The sequence below is a fragment of the Rutilus rutilus genome, assembly GCF_951802725.1.
Source record: "Rutilus rutilus genome assembly, chromosome: 1".
Classification (NCBI taxonomy): Eukaryota; Metazoa; Chordata; class Actinopteri; order Cypriniformes; family Leuciscidae; genus Rutilus; species Rutilus rutilus.
The window spans coordinates 48,747,266-48,766,427 of NC_140209.1; the positions used below are offsets into that span (position 1 = coordinate 48,747,266).

A 19,162-nucleotide genomic window follows, 5' to 3' on the forward strand; every position below is an offset into this window, starting at 1 on the left:
AGGGGGGTGCGAAACGACCACCATTCAACCCGAAATAAGTAATATAACCATTCCAATGACTCCGAAGCTGTTCAGTTAAGGTAAAAAAGTTACTTAGTTCACCTTTAATAAGCAATAAGTGATGCGTTTTAAAAAAAAAAAAATAATAATAATTCTAATAAGTAATAAAACATAACACCAAAGTTGACACTGACCCATTTACCAAGTGTGGTTTACCATATTTATTATAATATTAGGCATAACATTTTTGGAAAACAATGCACCACATGCTTGATTGTTGATTTTTGTGCACATTTGAAGGAAAAAAACGCAAGAAGGGTAGACTCGTTTAGTCAAAATTACACCACTCTACCCACAACAATGAAAAAATTATTCTAATTTTGATTTGTTTTATTAACATGCTCAAACAGTCTACATTCTGAGTAAACGAAACGACAATGAATAGAACACATTTTCTGCAGATGACAAGAGAGATGAAAAGAGAGAGAAGCACTGAACTGAAGGAAAGAACAAAGATGTCACCAGAAGAAGAAGAGAGGCCTTTCTTGGACATCTGAAGAGGGTCAGAAGCAGACGAATGAAGATAAAATTGTTCGGTTGAATGAGTGATAAAGACTTTGACACTAACTTAAATGACTGATAATTGATTCTGCTCCTAAGAAGATGGTGATACAAAGAGCTATCAGTGGCATCAGCGTGTATGTGTGTGTGGCTGTCAGGAGGTATTCTGAGCAGATCTATAAAGCATCTCGACATCATACCTGATGAGAATGGCATCAGAGCCCTCAGAGACATGCATTGCTTTGATCAGAAGTGCAGCTCTCTAAACCAGCAGACACGTTGCTGAGACTAGACCCAGGCCACCCGTTTGGATGGACAGCACAGAGACAGAGTGAGATGAAGGAGATCAAACATGTCCGCTCTGAGTGGTCCCTCTCACTGATGAACAGATGAGACTGACAGAATGTCCTTTCAGCCACTAGCACGTACACAAACATACACTCATCTCAAGCATGGGTGATATTCAAACCAACCAGAAATTTGAAGCAAGTGGTGCATTTCCAATCATCACTTCCACTGGAAATCCTAAACTTTGCTTTGATTCAGTCAGAAGTAATGTTGACAAGCTCTTTAAAAGTCACTTCATGATTCCCAAATTCCTTCACTCATTCCTGAAGAGAATACGTTTTTTTTATAGGGACATCCCGATCAGGTTTTTTGTGCCGATCAGAGTAATTGAATATTGAGTATCTGCCGATACAGAAACTCGATCCGATACTTGTATTTTCCTAGTGCTTGGTAGCCTGGGTTTCCCCATGCTGCCTTGAGCTCAGCGTGATTTTATTCACGCTGCTAGGCAGTCTGGATACCATGGACCAGTTTTTCCCCTCAGCTAGGGAACCAATCACAGAACGGGGAGGGAGCAGCAAGACGATGACGACATCTATGCGACACACCGAAGCAGTTTGTTTATATCTATGGCTCCAACATGACAGGCGTAAAAATATATGCATATTTTTAGGAACACATCTACAAAAATATGCCTGTATTTCAAGTTGATAAAATAATTTAAAATCCACATCAGTTTATTATTTACCACGCCCTCCCAGGATCTATAACGTTACCTAGGCTACTTTCACTTTTAAAAATTCATCATAACTGCGCGCGCGCGATCTGCTTGCAGTCGTCGAGATGGATGCTGAGGAGTTAAAGAAAAGAATAGCTAGTGGAGATTGTAAAGTTGTCGACAATACGTCATCAAAAATCAAGTCCAGTGTGTGGGAGAAATTTGGAGTTATCTGAAGAAAATATTGTGAAAGGCTTTGCTGCAAACATTTTCGTGTTGGATAGCCGCAAATGTGGAACTTCATCCCTGAGGAAGCATGCAGAAACTGTGGTAACAAAGCAATTCTATCGAACAGTATTTTTCATATTTAACACTGTTAAGTATGTGTGGTGTGCAGGGCGTGTTTGAATCCAGAATTGTCAGATGTAGGCTAGATGAAATTGCGTGGCAGATATAGTGTTATAGTCTGTTATTAGGCTACTCAGTTTTGTGGTAACGTTAGCCATGTTCTTCATGTACCGGCCTTTTGACAGCTTCGGCTGAAGTTGTCCTTTTGTTAATTGTCGTGTAATAACTTCTGTATGACCTGGTAATAAACATTTTTGTAAGTGTGTCTATAATGTGATTGTCTAAACTGATTTTATTTCGGGTGCGGGTCGGGTGAAGATTTTAATTAGTGCTGCTGTCGGAAAACTGGTCAGGTGCTGTTTTAAGCACTGCGGGTACGGGCGGGTGCGGATTTACAAAATCGGACCCGTGCAGGACTCTGGTGTACACATAAATCTCTTGACCCATCGTCGTCTTCTTCGTTGAATATCTGTCGCTCTACATACGTCATCTGATATAATTGAAACGATTGGCTATGAGCTACATACAGGCGCATTTGATAGACATTTGTAGCGCCCAATAAACGGCTCTGGGCATTCGTAAACCACGCCTCAAATACGAGAAAATGAACATGTAGTTCCCAGACCACGTCTCAAAGAGAAAGTGGTCTGACGTTAGCCAGGCTAAGTGCTTGGTACATTACAGTTATTCAAATCAATCCAATGTGTACAGGGACATACAGAGGGGTTTCTCAGGGGCTCATCTATCGCATCTAGGGATGTGACTGAGGAAATTTTCCCACCGGGTAATTGAAGTATGACATTTTACCTTCTAAAGCGCTAATTCTGGGCTGGCAATTGCTTGAATGGTGGGTTCATTATTATTCTTAATTAATAATGAAAAAAACATAACTCTTTGCAGGTTTCCTATTAGAATTAGTTTTAGGGCTGCACGATTAATCGCAATTAACATGAAATCGCGCATAAACCATTTTGGCTTATTGCAATAATGAAATCGCAAAGGCTGCGATTATTTTTTTAATGCTCGTGTCAGTGAAGCACGGCGCTGTGATCAGTAGTAAATGCTGCTCTATCGCTGAAAGCACGGCGAGTTTGAGTCACTTATAAAGAGCATTTGAAGTAGTAACACGAGTCAAACATCTTTCCAAACATAAGCATTTATGAACCTCTTACACGGAATAAGGCACACAACGTATTTCATAGTATTCTACACAGTGATAAAGACTATGTCGATTAGCATTGAAGTATAAATATACTTTATTAACATGAAAATACCTGAGAAGGCTTGAAGAACTCAGATAAACCATATATTGTCATAGTCGTGTGTTTATTAGACATGTTTAATTAAAGTGTTTCAATCTGTTTAGTCAGCTACAGGGATAGTATGATGCTCATAGGGATTTCCTGAAATGATACAATTCTGCGGGGCATATTTGGATTTTTCTGCGCGAGAGCACCCTCTGGCTTTCAGATGGAGCAGCATTTCCACCTGATCACAGAGCCGTGCTGCACTGACAAGCTGCGCATAAATAAAACTAGGGCTGTACTGTCCTAGTCGATTAGTCGATTAATTGGTCGATACGTTCTGCCCTAATTGGGTTTAAATCCAAAATATTACCAAATATGCGCTTTTACATTTCGCTTTAAAACCAAATCTTCTACCATCGTCTTGATCAGCTCCTTGCTCTCGTGATAAATGAAATCTGACTCCTGCAGCTGATCTGCGCTGCGACTCCCGTTCAGCTCACGCTGCAGACACGTTCAGATTTTAATTGTAGTGTCTGTTCTCTAACTGAACTAAATGATTTTATTACTATATAAAAAAATTTTTTAAATCATTGTAAACAGACTGTGTGGTCACAATTATGAAAATGGGACTACCAACACTATCTCACGACCAATTCGTACGAATTCGTACGAGTGATAAAAAGGTGGCTAATTCGTACGAATTCGTACAACCTCACTCGTACGAATTTGTACGATTTGTCTAAACCCACGTGATGGGTAGGTTTTAGGGGTGGGGTCAGGGGTAGGTCATTCGTATGAATTCATACGAATTGGGCAATTCGTAAAATATGTACGATTTTAGCAAAAATCTTACTAATTCGTACGAGTGAGGTCATATGAATTCGTACGAATTAGCCACCTTGTAGAATTCGTACGAATTGCTGTGAGATCAGGCTGATATACAGTCCCCTCCAAAAGTATTGGAACAGTGAGGCCAATTCCTTTCTTTTTCCTGTAGACTGAAAATATATGGGTTTGACATCAAAAGATGAATATGAGACAAGAGATCAACATTTCAGCTTTTATTTCCAGGTATTTACATCTGGATCTGATACACAACTTAGAAGATATAACTTTTTGTTTGAACCCACCCATTGCTCATGTGACCAAAAGTATTGGAACAGATTAACTTAAAATAGATTAAAGTGAATAAGACTTAATATTTAGTTGCAAATCCTTTGCTTGCAATAACTGCATCAAGCCTGTGACCCATTGACATAACCAAACTTTTGCATTCTTCTTTTGTAATGCTTTTCCAGGCTTTCACCGCAGCCTCTTTCAGTTGTTGTTTGTTTTGGGGGGCTGCTCCCTTCAGTCTCTTTTTAAGCAGGTAAAATGCATGCTCTATAGGGTTTAAGTCTGGAGATTGACTTGGCCAGTCTAAAACCTTCCACTTCTTGCCCCTGATGAACTCCTTTGTTGTTTTGGCACTGTGTTTTGGGTCATTGTCTTGCTGCATGATGAAGGATCTCCCAATCAGTTTGGTTGCATCTTTCTGTAAATTGGCAGACAAAATGTTTCTGTACACTTCGGAGTTCATTTTGCTGCTGCCATCATGTGTTACATCATCAATGAAGATTAATGAGCCCGTCCCAGAAGAAGCCATGCAAGCCCAAGCCATGACATTACCTCCTCCGTGTTTCACAGATGAGCTTGTGTGTTTAGGGTCATAAGCAGATCCTTTTTTTCTCCAAACTTTAGCCTTTCCATCACTTTGGTAAAGGTTAATCTTTGTCTCATCAGTCCATAAAACTTTGCCCCAGAATGTTTGAGGCTTGTCTCTGTACTGTTTGGCAAATTCCAGCCTGGCCTTCTTATTCTTCTTGCTAATGAGAGGTTTGCATCTTCTTGTGTAGCCTCTGTACTTTTGTTCATGAAGTCTTCTGCGAACAGTAAATTGTGATACCTTCACTCCTGCCCTCTGGAGGTTGTTGCTGATGTCACTAACAGTTGTTTTAGGGTCTTTCTTTACAGCTCTCACAATGTTTCTGTCGTCAACTGCTGATGTTTTCCTTGGTCTACCCATTCGAGGTCTGTTACTTAGTACACCTGTGGTTTCTTTCTTTCTCAAGACATTCCAAATGGTTGTACTGGCTATGGCCAATGTTTGTGCGATGGCTCTGATTGATTTTCCATCTTCTCTCAGCTTCACAATTGCTTGTTTTTCACCCATAGACAGCTCTCTGGTTTTCATGATGGTTACACGTCTAATTATAAATGCACTCTGCACAGGTAAAACCAAAATCTGAAACTGAGCGCAGACATTCAGTGCTATTTATTGTTTGAATTATCAATGTAATAGGACAGACCAGGGCAAAAAAACACACCTGCCAGTCACATGTTCCAATACTTTTGGTCACATGAGAAATGGGTGGGTTCAAACAAAAGATTGTATCTTCTAAGTTGTATGTCAGATCCAGATGTAAATACCTGGAAATAAAAGCTGAAATGTTGATCTCTTGTCTCATATTCATCTTTTGATGTCAAACCCATATATTTTCAGTCTACAGGAAAAAGAAAGGAATTAGCCTCACTGTTCCAATACTTTTGGAGGGGACTGTATCTGATAAATATCTTGTATTTTTTATGTACAATAATAACAGAATAATTGCAACAAAAAGAAAAAAAGTGGAGCTAAGGTTAGAAAGCATGAAGCTTACAGCATCAGAATCCCAGTCAGTCAAGTAGGCCTAAGTCCAAAGCAAAATGCAACCCAACGGGTTATGGCAATGACACCTTGGATAGTGTGCAAACCTAAAATAAACAGTAAATAAATGATTTGAGTGATGTGTTACAAAAGTACGCATTAAATATGCGAAACACGGAAGCTCAAATGCGAGTGGCGTGCTAGAACAGACCTCATTGGTTCTCACATGTCACAAATGCATAGAGCTTCTTTTCCTTTTAATGGCAGTTGGCAAACCCACTTGAAGGTGCATACTGCCACCTACTGCATGACAGCCGAGTGAAATACAGGATCGGGCTTAGGATAACCGATATCGATCATAAATGCTTAATCAGCCCCAATACCAATCCTTGAGATCGGCTCAAGACATCCCTACTTTTTTGTGAGCTTGGAATAAACGCCTTAATTCAATTCAAACAATTTAGACTGCAAGGTCCACAAATTATTATAATGAAGCCCAAACAAACTATTAAGTGCTTCAAAATATGGATTTCACTGCACTTGCCTTCCATAACTCTATGAGATGCTGCACTAAATACACACATGTTCGGAGTTTGTTCATCTCTCTCACACATGTGAAACAAACCTAAGTCAGACACACACACACACACTCCTCTGTTTGGCTGTTGGGTGGCAAAGCTTTGAGGATCAAAGGTTTTACAGATGGCTTAACGAGCAGTTAGACACAACAGCAGGAGACAGAGAAAGAGAAAAAAGTGAGGAGGAGAGACAGGTATTTAGACAAGTAAAGTCACGGAGAGAAAGAGTGAGAGAAGTTGACATGCAGAGAGAGAGAGAGAGAGAGAGAGAGAGAGAGAGAGAGAGAGAGAGAGAGAGAGAGAGAGAGAGAGAGACACAGGAGACAGATAGGAGTAAACAGTTGGCAAAAAACTAACTTTTGTTAGAAAATGAGTTAGGCTATAACTTGCACAATAACAGTGTCTCGCTTTCTACTGAATACAACTTTCAGTGTAAAACAGCCTCAACCTAACAGATTTTTCATTTCATATAATGCCAGCCATACAACAGAAAAAAAAGAGAGAAAAAAACCCCATCACAAACATGTAACCGATCCCAGCCATAAATGTGTGGGGCGGGGCAGGGCTTTCTCGATGTTCAAAGCACTGATTTTCAGAAGGCAGCTGTCTGACTCGGAGATGGCGAACGGGAACATGGTTTGTGCAACATTAGCAACACATTATTAGCTGTTTGATAACGTAGTCCAGCAAAAGGCTGATCATATCAATTACTGTAATGTTTCTGACATTGTAGAGAGCGATACATAAAATGCATTACCATTCTGACACATTGACTAGTAGATGACCCTGTATAATTTGCTCTTCCTCTTCTGAATCCGTTTCTGGTTCAAACATATATGGCTGAATTAAACCAGTAGTTCCACTTGCCGTTGTGTAGCGTTTACTACAGTAAAGTTGACAGAGTGGATCAGGTATTCCAAGCTGGTGTAATTGACCCTTCGCTAAGCCCCGCCCTCCTTAGTTACTGTTGCTACGCCTGTCAAGCTTTTGCGTCTGGCACGTCTATTACAGTATGCACCGGTTTCAGACATTCCCAAGGAGATAATTAGTCATTTTTGGCGAACAGGTGAAAATCTGAGAGCAAGACAAAAGGGACTGCAGTATGCATTCGAGGGATATATCCACGACATAATATGCAAACGAATAGAGAATAATTTAATCAAAATTGAAGCTAAAGCCTATAACGTTAACGTTAGGTCCCAGCGCAAGCAGCAGCCGCCTCATCCGCTGACCATTCAAATGGGAAACACACAAATTGAGGAACAGCTATGTTCATGCACAGCAGGGTGGGTGAAATTTGAAAATATTCTAATATTTATAAATCAAACAGCTTATCCATAAGTATTAGTATAAGTGTAAGACATTAGCCTGACCACTTTGCAATGATAACATTCTCCCGCTTATATTTTTAGCGCGCCAGGCTACTGCTCACACGTCGTGGGTCACATAAGTGACTACTGTTATGAACTGATTAAGTTTGCATACCAACCTTTTCCTTGGAGATCTCCGGCAAGCCCCCTGGTGTTCCCTCCTTTTACTAACTACCTTTTACTTTTACTAGAACTAACACCGAGAGAGTCGCGATCGGATTGGTGTACTAGTTTGGCCGTCGATTAACAAAATACTGAAATATATTTTTAAGTAACGTTAAGTTATGTCAGTGAGCCTCCGTCTTGCCTTTAATCACACTGCTTGATCCACGAGCTGGACAATAACTTTATTTTAGAGCTGCTGTAAAGCCAAAACACTTTACTTTAAATTTCCTATTATCACTGTAAAGCTGCTTTGGAACAATCTACATTGTTAAAAGCGCTATATAAATGAAGATGGCGCCCAGCATTTCTCCCCTTGGGTTTTAGGTTTCGGGAAGTGAACAAAATCCACCACCCCGTCCAAACTTTTAGGATACCGGGTATCTGATTTGCACAATCCATACGCACAACGCTTCGGCATGTTTCCCTCGCTCGAAAGCTTGCCAGACCTCACGCGCCTAGTTACGGTTGCTAAGCCACGATTGGCCTGTGGCGGTTTTTGGGCGTGGCTTAGCGAAGGGTCAATTGAGTGGAGGCGGGGCTAATTTGCGTATTCATTAATATTGGTTATATACACACATAAGCCGCATTTTCACCACAGGAACTTTCCCCAGGAACTAGGGACTTTGGGGTGGTACTCTGTGTGTTTACACCACAGGAACCAGGGTCTAAATCAGAGTTCTCAAACCGGTTCCACGGAGGGCCTAGTGTATGCAGGTTTTTGGTCTTTCCCTTCAATTAGTGCCCAATTAAGACCTAGACTACCAGGTGAGGGGAGATCTTAACCATTTAGTGACCTACTCAATCAGTTTGGTTCAAGGTAAAAGAGAAAACCTGCATACACTAGGCCCTCCGTGGAACCGGTGTGAGACCACTGGTCTAAATGAAGTTCTTCTAGGTAAATATTTCCCCCTCCGAAAGTCCCCTCCAGCAGGAACTGTAAAGTCGCGCACAGTCCAACGTCACCAGACTAGTTGCCTAATCTTCACGGTACTTTAGATCACGGGGAAACACAGACAACCACAAGTCTAGGAGGAAAAAGTCCCAGGGAAAAAAAAAATCCTGGGGCAAATTGTTCCGGGTAATTTTGGTGGAAACACGGCTATATATTGATCTACGCAGTATAATAGCATTATTCTGCTGTCAGCACCTTCATTCAGATTCACAGGAATCCTGATCTACATGCTGCAAACAGCCCTGCCTCATGAATATTCATTAAACTCATTACCACACAAAGTTAGGAAACAAACCAGATGTGAGTGAGTGAGTGAGACACACACACACACTTTTTCTGCCCCAAAACATTCTACTAATGCAAACATTGAACACGATATAAGGCATGTCTGAATCCATACTGTCTAAAATGCCTCCATCTGGATGATTTGTTAATGCAGCACAGACGTATGATATATGTATGTGTGTGTGTGTGTGTGTGTGTGTGTGTGTGTGTGTGTGTGTGTGTGTGTGTGTGTGTGTGTGTGTGTGTGTGTGTGTGTGTGTGTGTGTGTGTGTGTGTGTGTGTGTGTGTGTGTGTGTGTGTCAGCTGTTCACAGAAAAAAAAAAAAAAAATTAAATTGGTGTCTTGTGATATTTGTAAAAATGGTGTCGTTACATTTGTGAGCAAGGAGTTTTCTGAATTGTATACATATGAGCCACGTGTATGGCAGGTTGCCAATACAGAACTCAGACATTGTAATTTCTCGTCGTGATATAACTTAGTTGTTTGACAGGACTCGGGTCTCACTCCTGCTATGTTTTTGTTTTCCTTTTCACGTGATCGCACTGAGCAATAGCGCTTAGAACTTAAAATGAGTATGTCGTTTCTGCTACTACACTAGTGGACCCAGCAGAATTACAAAAATAAAACAACATTGCAACTCTTCTGTCTGATTATTGGATACCCCTTTAAAGGGATAGTTCACTTTGAAATTAATTTTTGATATGTTTTAGCTTACCTCAAGGGCATCCAAGATGTAGGTGTCTTTGTTTCCGCAGTAGTTTCAATTTTGATATTTTTAGGTCAAACCGTTCTTGTCTGTCAGTCATATAATGCAGGTCTGTGGTCACTGTCTCAAACCACAAGCACAGAGTCCAAATTAAAACAATTCCCCATCGTCCAAATGAAACAATTCCCCATCATAAGTACACATTGATGGTCTAAGACACGAAACGAGCGGTTTGTGTGAGAAAACGAACAGTATTTATATAGTTTTTAGCTCTTGAAAACAGCACACGTCCAAATGATCTGACGGCGCGGGCGGGTATAGATATATACATAGATGTCGCCTTGGCTACTGCAGTTCATTGGAACGAAACCGTAGCAAAGCGACATCTATTGTATATATCTATGCGGGTATAGATGTATACACTAGATGTCGCCTTCGCTACTGCAGTTCATTGGAACGAAACCGTAGCCAAGGCGACATCTATGTATACATCTATACTCGCCCGCGCCGTCAGACCATTTGGACTCTGTGCTTGTGTTTTGAGACAGTGACCACAGACCTGCATTATATGACTGACAGACAAGAACGGTTTGACCTAAAAATATCAAAATTGAAACTACTGCGGAAACAAAGACACCTACATCTTGGATGCCCTTGAGGTAAGCTAAAACATATCAGAAATTAATTTCAAAGTGAACTATCCCTTTAACCTCAGCCCTGTTGGTGGCTCGGGACTCGGCTGCCCGACTGTTTAAAAGTTGATTTTCAATAAATGCATTGTTGATTTGAATTCTTCACTTCTGGGTCCTCTCTGTTGCAGAACCTGGCAGGGCTTACTATATACTGTAAGCCACCTTGCCATACCCAAGTGCTAAAAAATGTATTATAAATAAAATGCATCAAGATATAAATAATTAAATTAGCTGTAAATTAAATATCTTTAAATACTAATACAAAAAGAAAAGAATAATACATTGACTTGGGTATATAGGCCTCCCAATATAACGTTCACGCAAAAACTGTCATTCTGATTGTCTGACGGACCTGAGCACAACAGAGATAAATAGGCAACACATACTCCTCTGAGGTTTATACTGTAGCTTTGTGTAATTAAAATGTATTAAAGCTGAAATCCTAAAAAATAAAAAAAATAAAACATAGGCTAACTTTTCCTGGGCGCACTCACGTGTATGTAGCAATGGCAAGGCCAATATTTCCAGTATACATTCAGAACAAATATAGCAAGATTTGCATGGGATTATTTTATGACATTTGAATCCTCTTCTTTTTTTTTTACTGCATGAAAGCGCAGGAGGGATTTTTTTTTGTTCAGAAATAAATAAGGTAATAAGGCTTTAAAACAATATCAAGGTGAGTAAACAATTACTGAATTTCCATTTTTGTGTGAACTGTCCCAAAGAGAGTCACAGAAAAATAGTGAAGGGGTAAATAAACTTTAAACAGATCAAATACATCGTGTTTGCTAAGCGACATAGGCCTATAGTGGCTTTTAAACCAACCGAATTCACTAATCTATGAGATCTCTATTTCACCTTTTTTTTTTGTAGAAGCGTAAGGGAATTTTTATTCATTCATATAGCTGCCTGTTACCAGGTTATTTCCAAATATGTGATTTTTTTTTAGGTTTTTAGATCAGTTGGTGCTGTTGGTTAATGTTGTAACTGCAGTTTTGTCTTGTACTTATCTGTCGTTTTTGACTTACTTGAATTGATGTTGTTGTCATGTAATATTGTTAGATTAAATAACGTCATTTGAACTTGCCCTACCATGACTTTTAGTGAATTGGTGCCACTGAGGGATGGGTCCATCATTTTTTATTTTTTTACCCAAATTAAGCCAGTTGAAAAACATTGGATGATGCAAATTAAACCAGCCCACCCACACTTTTAGAGGCCCACCCATCATCTACTCTCTGCCTCCGCCACTGCCTGTATCGATATCATGCGATACTGTTCTAAACTGTTAATAAAAAAAGAAAAATCCAATTCTAATTTATACCATCATCTCTTCTCACACATACACACACAGAAAACAGAAGGTACAAGCTTTTGAAATACTAAATAAAGGTTTAAAAGGACATGAGAAACAAAATATTCCTTCATCTGTGGAAATAAATCAGATCAACTGAGCCACTTTTTGAAAGTTCTTCTATTCGTCATGCATGGGAAACTTCGGTCCTGGAGGGCCACAGTCCTGCAGAGTTTAGTTCCACCGCTAATCAAACACACCTGCTTTTAATTTTCCAGCAATCCTGAAGAGTTGCATTTTCAGGCCCGGAGTGGCCATCGGCAGAACCTGAAGAATTCCCGGTGGGCCACTCATAGCATATCACTTGGTTTCACATGGGAGGTGGAAAGCACAAATCTGTAGTTCATTTTCAGTGAGAGACACACTGAAAGCGGCAAATTGCAGGCGGTTCTAGAGACAAAGACGGTGTGCAAGTGGTGCTCCCCACATTTGCCCATGCACAGCTCTTTGAAAATTATAAATATTATACGGTGTAGGGCTCCGTATCGAGTTCGATACTTTTTAGGCACAAGCAAATTGCCTCGGTACCAATTTTCAATACCTAAGGGGTAAATCTCGTTAACGTCAGTGAGCCAATAAGCATGCAGCATGATTGGCTGTGGCGAGGCATCAAGGAAAAACACTAGTTTACGCCGGTTACACCCAGAGACGTGGCTCACATGAGGCTGTAGTGTGTAAGCGTCCCAACCCCCATAGATGTAAAAGATGGGGAAAAGATCAAAAGTGTGGCTACATTTCACCAGGCTCGACGACAACAGCCCGCAACAAGATAATTACTGTCAAGACTGGCAACGTGATAAATCCGATGAAGTACTTGACAGTGCATGGAATAAACTTAAGCAGAAAGTTGCTCCGTCTTCAACTGCAAGAAGAACTGGAGCGCGTCACAAATAAACCGAAATTAGGCGTATAGTAGTGTTGTGGTCAAGAGACCACCTAAACCGAAATCAGAAGTGGTTGAAAGTGGACAAAAGAAATGGATTAAAACACCAGGTGTAAACAGGAATGGTCTACTTGTGATCCCATCAACCAAAACGCATCTTAATACCAGGTGTAAACGGGGCCAAAGAGTGAATCCGCAGTCAATCCTCCCTTCCAAAAAAAAAAAAAAAAAAAAAAAGCCATCAAGACAATATCAAGGTTTTTATACAGTGGTGTAATGTGACATCTTATAGATGAGCTTAGTCTATACAGCTGACTGATATTCATTTTAATTTATTTGGCTTTTTAGGTTTGTATGTGCAATATTTTTCAGCTGTGCCTATTTATTAGTTTGATTGCAGAACTTTTTAGTTTGCTTACAAAACTTATTTAGCTGTATATTCCTGTTAAAACAGGCCCTCGGTATGTTTGATATGGGATGGAACTTATCCCAAACATAAAGAATGAGGAAACAATGTCTGTGGGCCATGGAGGGGGACTTACAAGCCAAATAAACATTTTATTTGCCTTTTTAACAACAGGTAAGTCAACTAGAAATAATGTGGAGGCCTCATATTATTTACTAAATGAATGAATAAAATCCCTAGTCCATTCAGTATTACGCAACCTACCCTGTCCTGAACAAAAGTCTGGACTAGAACAACGGGCTTAAACAACCATAAGAGAGGTAATTTGCATATAAATGACCTTAAGATACAGTAGCAAAAAACTTTTTTTTTTTTTTTTTTACTTTAATTCTAAAGGGTCACAGATAGGGTGAAAAAAGCAACAAAAACAATACATCACACTTTCAGTGCAAGTAAGCTTGACTAAGGTTGTAATTGAACTTCATAGATAAAAAAAAAGAAAAAAGAGAGAGATGTAAACTACAGTCCAGTCTGTTTATGTTTTCAGTGTATTAGGTCTGCATGAATACTAATGAGGGCAACAAGAATTCAGAAGAGAAGGAAAGCGTGGGAGAGAGGGAGAAACTAGAGTGTCTCTATAAGAAAGATGGAAATATTCATTACTGAGATTAAAATTCAAATACTGGCACAATAAGTCCAACTACACAGACACATAATCAGATCCAGTTCATACCTTTTTGTGACTGCTTACATCTAAATTTAACCGGACACACAAGCACACACAGCATACGCTGATGTGTGCACAGACACAGCTCAAACGCAAAGATGAGGAGCAGGAAAATATTTGAGCCCTAATATGGAAGCTCACACAAGCATTTGTGACCTCAATCCATATTTCAATTTCCATCCTCTCATGTAAACGAACTCAATCACCACTACGTGTCCTCAGTGCAACTGTCTGTGTGAAAAATAAGCCTATGCTCACTTACAGTTGATCAATTTACATTATTGATCCTATGGAGCCAGACACCTTGTTCACTCCCATCTTTAACATGTGCGCACACCCTCAAACCGGTCCTTCTCTTCATAAACCATTCATTCATTGTCAAATCTCACAATGTGCCATCTTATAAGTCAACCTCGAAAATAACACACACAGAAAAAAAAAAACAAGCTTAATTAAACTTCAGACCCACTTCAGCTGGAATATGAGAGAGAGAGAGAGAGAGAGAGAGAGAGAGAGAGAGAGAGAGAGAGAGAGAGAGAGAGAGAGAGAGAGATTAGTGATTTAATCACTATTAAATGATAATGTTACTCAATGAGATCTATAATACCTGAAAAAAAAAAAAAAATTGTTAACATGCACATTCAAACAATTAGCAGGGCTCGAAATTAACTTTCTTACTTGGTAGCACTGGTACAATTTTAAGAGCACCACAACTAAAATGTTTATCCTGAATTCTTTGCCACATACTTGTCCCAGCATTTCTTGTGTGAGAAACCTATGAGAAATTGCTTAACTTAACATCCTTAACTAAACATATACATAAATTATTCTGATAAAACTCTTTTCCAACATTATGTTGGAAATTTGTATTATTACGTTATTGATATAAAAACTTATAAAAAGCCTATACTTATCAGTTCATTTTAATCTTTAATATTATTGTATCAAATGGGGTTCCCTGTATATTGTAGATATTTATTTAATGCCATATCAGCATCTAAGGCTATTTTCATGGCATATATTCAATTACAAAAATACAAAGTTCATATAAATACCCCTGTATATTATTTCACAGCATTGGTTGAGAGAATTTTTAATACATATCTCAATGAATCAATATCGAATTGAACTGAATATACAATTGGCACTGAATCGAAAAATCGAATCGTGAAATGTGTCAATACCTAGCCCTACTACAATATTATAATGAAATATTCACAATTTATCAAGAAGAAAGTCCAAGCCTGATGCCTTACCATTAAATGCAGCTCCACCTGCCAGTTCACATACTGTTCTGCCAAGTTAACATTGTCAGTTTGTTGTTTTATACTAGTTCCTCTTTTAAAGGCACCAGCTGTCTTTAAATGATTCAGACATTGTAAATGTGAGGTTGTTCAACGGGTAAATATTAAACAAACACTTTATCAGGGACTTATTAAACAAATACTGATCCATGTTTATTACACACAAGCAAGCCATTTACTTCTGTTAACATTACTGATTATTTAAAAACAACAGCTTTAAAAAAATTATAATAACAATCTGAATATTTCAGCAGAGCAATCTCTCTCTTTCGCAGTCTGCCGCCTGGTCTCGGGCTTGTTCATAAATTACAACTGTTCATCATTCGAGGCAATTTGGTGCGTAATATCTTGGCTTTGATGGAGCTGCTGACTAATTGATGGATTACTTTATTTTGGAATAGCGGAAACTGCCAAGCCGGAGTTGCGGTAGTAAATCTCTCCGCAATGAAAGAAAGCATCACATTTACACTGGACTTTAATCAGCGCCTAATGCAAGAGTTTATTCAGAGACCCACCATCAGCCCCATTTTACACAGCTGATGGTTACGGCAAAGAACCTGTCATTTCTGACACACCTGCTGAGAGACCCCTGTCAGACACATCATAATCCATAACGGCACTGATTTAAGACTGTTATTAATGTAAACAAAATTTGCATGTAACGATTCAGAGTGATTTGAGATGATTATCAAGAAACAAAATCTAATGGCATAAATGCCATGGGAATACTAAAATGAATCCAAAATGAGCCAATTTTTTAAGGGCCAAAATCTGCAGAATTATTTAAAATAGCTTTAAAGACGCAAACAGAAGTTCCACTGAGCTGCTGTATGAGAAATACAATGCAGAACTCACATGAATATCATAGACTAGAAGAGACAGACTTCAGCTCTTTAAAATTCTTAAACAGTGGGAAGTGGGTCAGACTGATTTCAGGATGCATGCTAAAATGGCAGAATAAATATGGAAATACAGAAAGTGAGTGCAACAACAGATGGGAGAAGTTTGACATGATTAAAAAGAGCAGTATACTCAGATGAGTTTCAATATTTCACTTTCATCATTATTTTATTGCCGGGTTCAGTACTGGGCATCAGACAGATTAGACAAACACGTATATCCAGAACTGCATTAGCTGAGCGTTTCTCTCCCATCACACTCAAGAATTGCTCTCTGTAACTGTATATGAGGCCATTAATACAAAGTGAGATGGCATTCCTTCTCTACGGGAGATGAATGGCAGGTTTGCACTGGATGGACGACAGAGCAAGAATCAAAACGAGTGCTGAACTTTATGCAAATGAAAAGAAAATGTCGTGACATCTATTGCCAATAAATGCTGGAATTTCTAGTAGACCAGTGCTTAAATCACATGGTTACTTATTACCATTCAGAATAAATCTATGTTTATATGTTCGAAAGGTCGGGTTCAGTAAGATCTTCAAATGTTTTTGAAAGAAAAAAATAATTACAATTTAATTTAATTTAACTGTTTTCTACTGAAATGTATGTAAAATAGTTTATTCCTGTGAGGCAAATTTTCAGCATCACTACTCCAGTCACATGATCCTTCAGAAATCATTCTAACATGATGATTTGCTGCTCAATAAACATTTCTGATTATTATCAATGTTGAAAACAGTTGTGCACTTTTTTTTTCAGGATTCTTTGATGAATAGAAAGCTCAAAAGAACGGCATTTATTTGAAATAGACTATTTTGTAATATTATAAATGTCTTTACTTAAAGAATGTACAAAATGTTGTTGTTTTTTTTTTTTAACAAAATTGTTTAAAAATTCTTATTGACCCAAAACGTTTGAACGGTAGTACAATGTTGCAAAAGCTTTTTTATTTCAGAAAAATGCTATTCTTTTCAACTTTCTATTCATCAAAGAATCATAAAAAAAAAACACTGATCTTTCAACACTGATAATAATAAGAAATGTTTCTTGAGCATCAAATCATCATATTATAATGATTTCTGAAGGATCATGTGACACTGAAGACTGGAGTATTGATGCTGAAAATTCAGCTTTGCATCACAGAAATAAATTACATTATTATAAAAAATATTCAAATAGAAAACAGTTATTTTACATTAATAATATTTCACAATATATTACAGTGTTTATATATGGTAAGCATAAGATACTTCTAAAAACATTTAAAAAAATCTTACCTACCGAAAACCTTTGACCCGTAGTGTATGTTTCCATTAAATATAAATTTAAATGATTAAATATCAAATTAACACAATTTCTGAGTTGAAAAAAGCTAAAAGCAATTAGATTCAACAACCACCTGTGCTGCAGGTGGCAAAGTGGCAGAGCAGGCGTTTTGGGTGGTATTGAGCAGATTTCTTCCATGCCAGTGGACACATATGGTTAGTCACACATGAGATGTGACACAGGTGTGTGTAAAACACTGGGGATTCTCCAGCTCTGATGTGTCAAAATGAAGTGTGTTCCTACAAACTCAAAATTTTCCCCCAATAAATGACCAGCTGGGGCCCAGAGCTGATCGAAAACACCCCCACAAACCATCCATGAGCGGCACAGCCATCGTTCCGCTTCACAGCCGCCACAGACCAACATGTCAACTGTCCCTAATTCCTGCAATGCAGCAACCCATTCAACACGTCTGCGTGAACGCGATCATGATAGCGGCTCAGTTTCTGGCAAAGAGCGCCCCTGCATCGCCGCACTGCGCGTGCGCACAACAACTTCCCATTATCTGGCAGGATGCGGGAGATGTAGATGGCGCATGCGCGGAAAGATCCTTCCATTCACAGTCAAAGCGGGATCAGTATTTAGCAATGCTCGTGTCACTGATACCCAGGCCTCTGCCCAAAAACAACTTGCAAGCATTAACAACAATACTCAAGTACTGCATTGAATCTGACAGGGCACCATAACCCAAAACACATCTTTCAAAGTCATACTGTGCATATGACATCACAAATGGCCGTGCAAAATATGTTTATTAAACATAAACACAACAACCTGAAGCAGGTGGAAGAGCCAGTCTGCTCATCAACATGACAGTTGTCAAAAGAATCACCAATTTGACTACAAACCCTCAGTCGTTCGTAGGTTAAAATATTTAACTATCAAGACACAAAAATGTGCTGCTTAAACCAGGATAAAGAGCTGTTTTTGTATTATATAAGAGTCATAAAGTAATAAGGCTGGCAAGCGCAACAAGGGGCTAAGCTAGTTAGCACTGCAACAGCAGCCTGAAACAAGCTCAAATATTACCGACACATATCCTCTAAACGCGCTGTTTTCACTCTTACAAAGCTAATCAAGAGGTAAAACAGAAACATATGACATCCCCTGGTGTGTTGTGGTGTGTTTGGGTTTATAAACGTACCTTTTTATGAAGGTAAGCTGTTTTGCCGTATCGGATATTTTTCTATGGAGCGGCTTCACGTCCGGGTTAAATGAATGACGGAGGACGGGAGTGCGCACGTACTCGGGTGCGCGCACTGTGCTGTGGTTGCTAAATCAGTGTAAATTTCAGTTTACATGCGACATGCGAGTATGATTATTATTTTAAAGCACAGAATCATATAATTCGAATCTAATCTCATGGTATTGTCCCTGTCATCTCTCATCTGTCGATTTCGGTGAAATTTATGAGAGCAAGGCTATGTCTATGAAATGTCATTTCATATATTTTAATAGACTCAAATAAGTCTATTTATTTTATTTCGCTTTTATTTGTTATACAAGCCTAATATCACCATATTTGTATTGTATTCTTACTATTTATCTGTAACTAAAGTAGGCTACATGTTATTGCATGTAAAACAATTAGGCTATGATAATAATAATAATATATTTTTAAAGTTGAATTTAGGCTAATTGAAATGTGGTCCCCTCTATC

General features: G+C 38.8%; 1 protein-coding gene across 2 annotated transcripts in view; it reads right to left on the bottom strand.

Annotated features, from left to right (window-relative positions):
* Positions 1-18,801, bottom strand: part of spop (speckle type BTB/POZ protein) — an 81,010-nt gene extending 62,209 nt beyond the window's left edge. The window contains exon 1 of one of the 2 annotated variants that reach the window (XM_084409853.1): positions 18,647-18,801. The gene's annotated coding sequence lies outside the window, so the exon portion shown is untranslated. Of the gene's footprint in view, positions 1-15,225; positions 15,269-18,646 lie in introns of those variants that run through there. The other variant, XM_084409855.1, reaches the window with a different exon arrangement.
* Between the last annotated feature and the right edge of the window lie 361 nt (positions 18,802-19,162).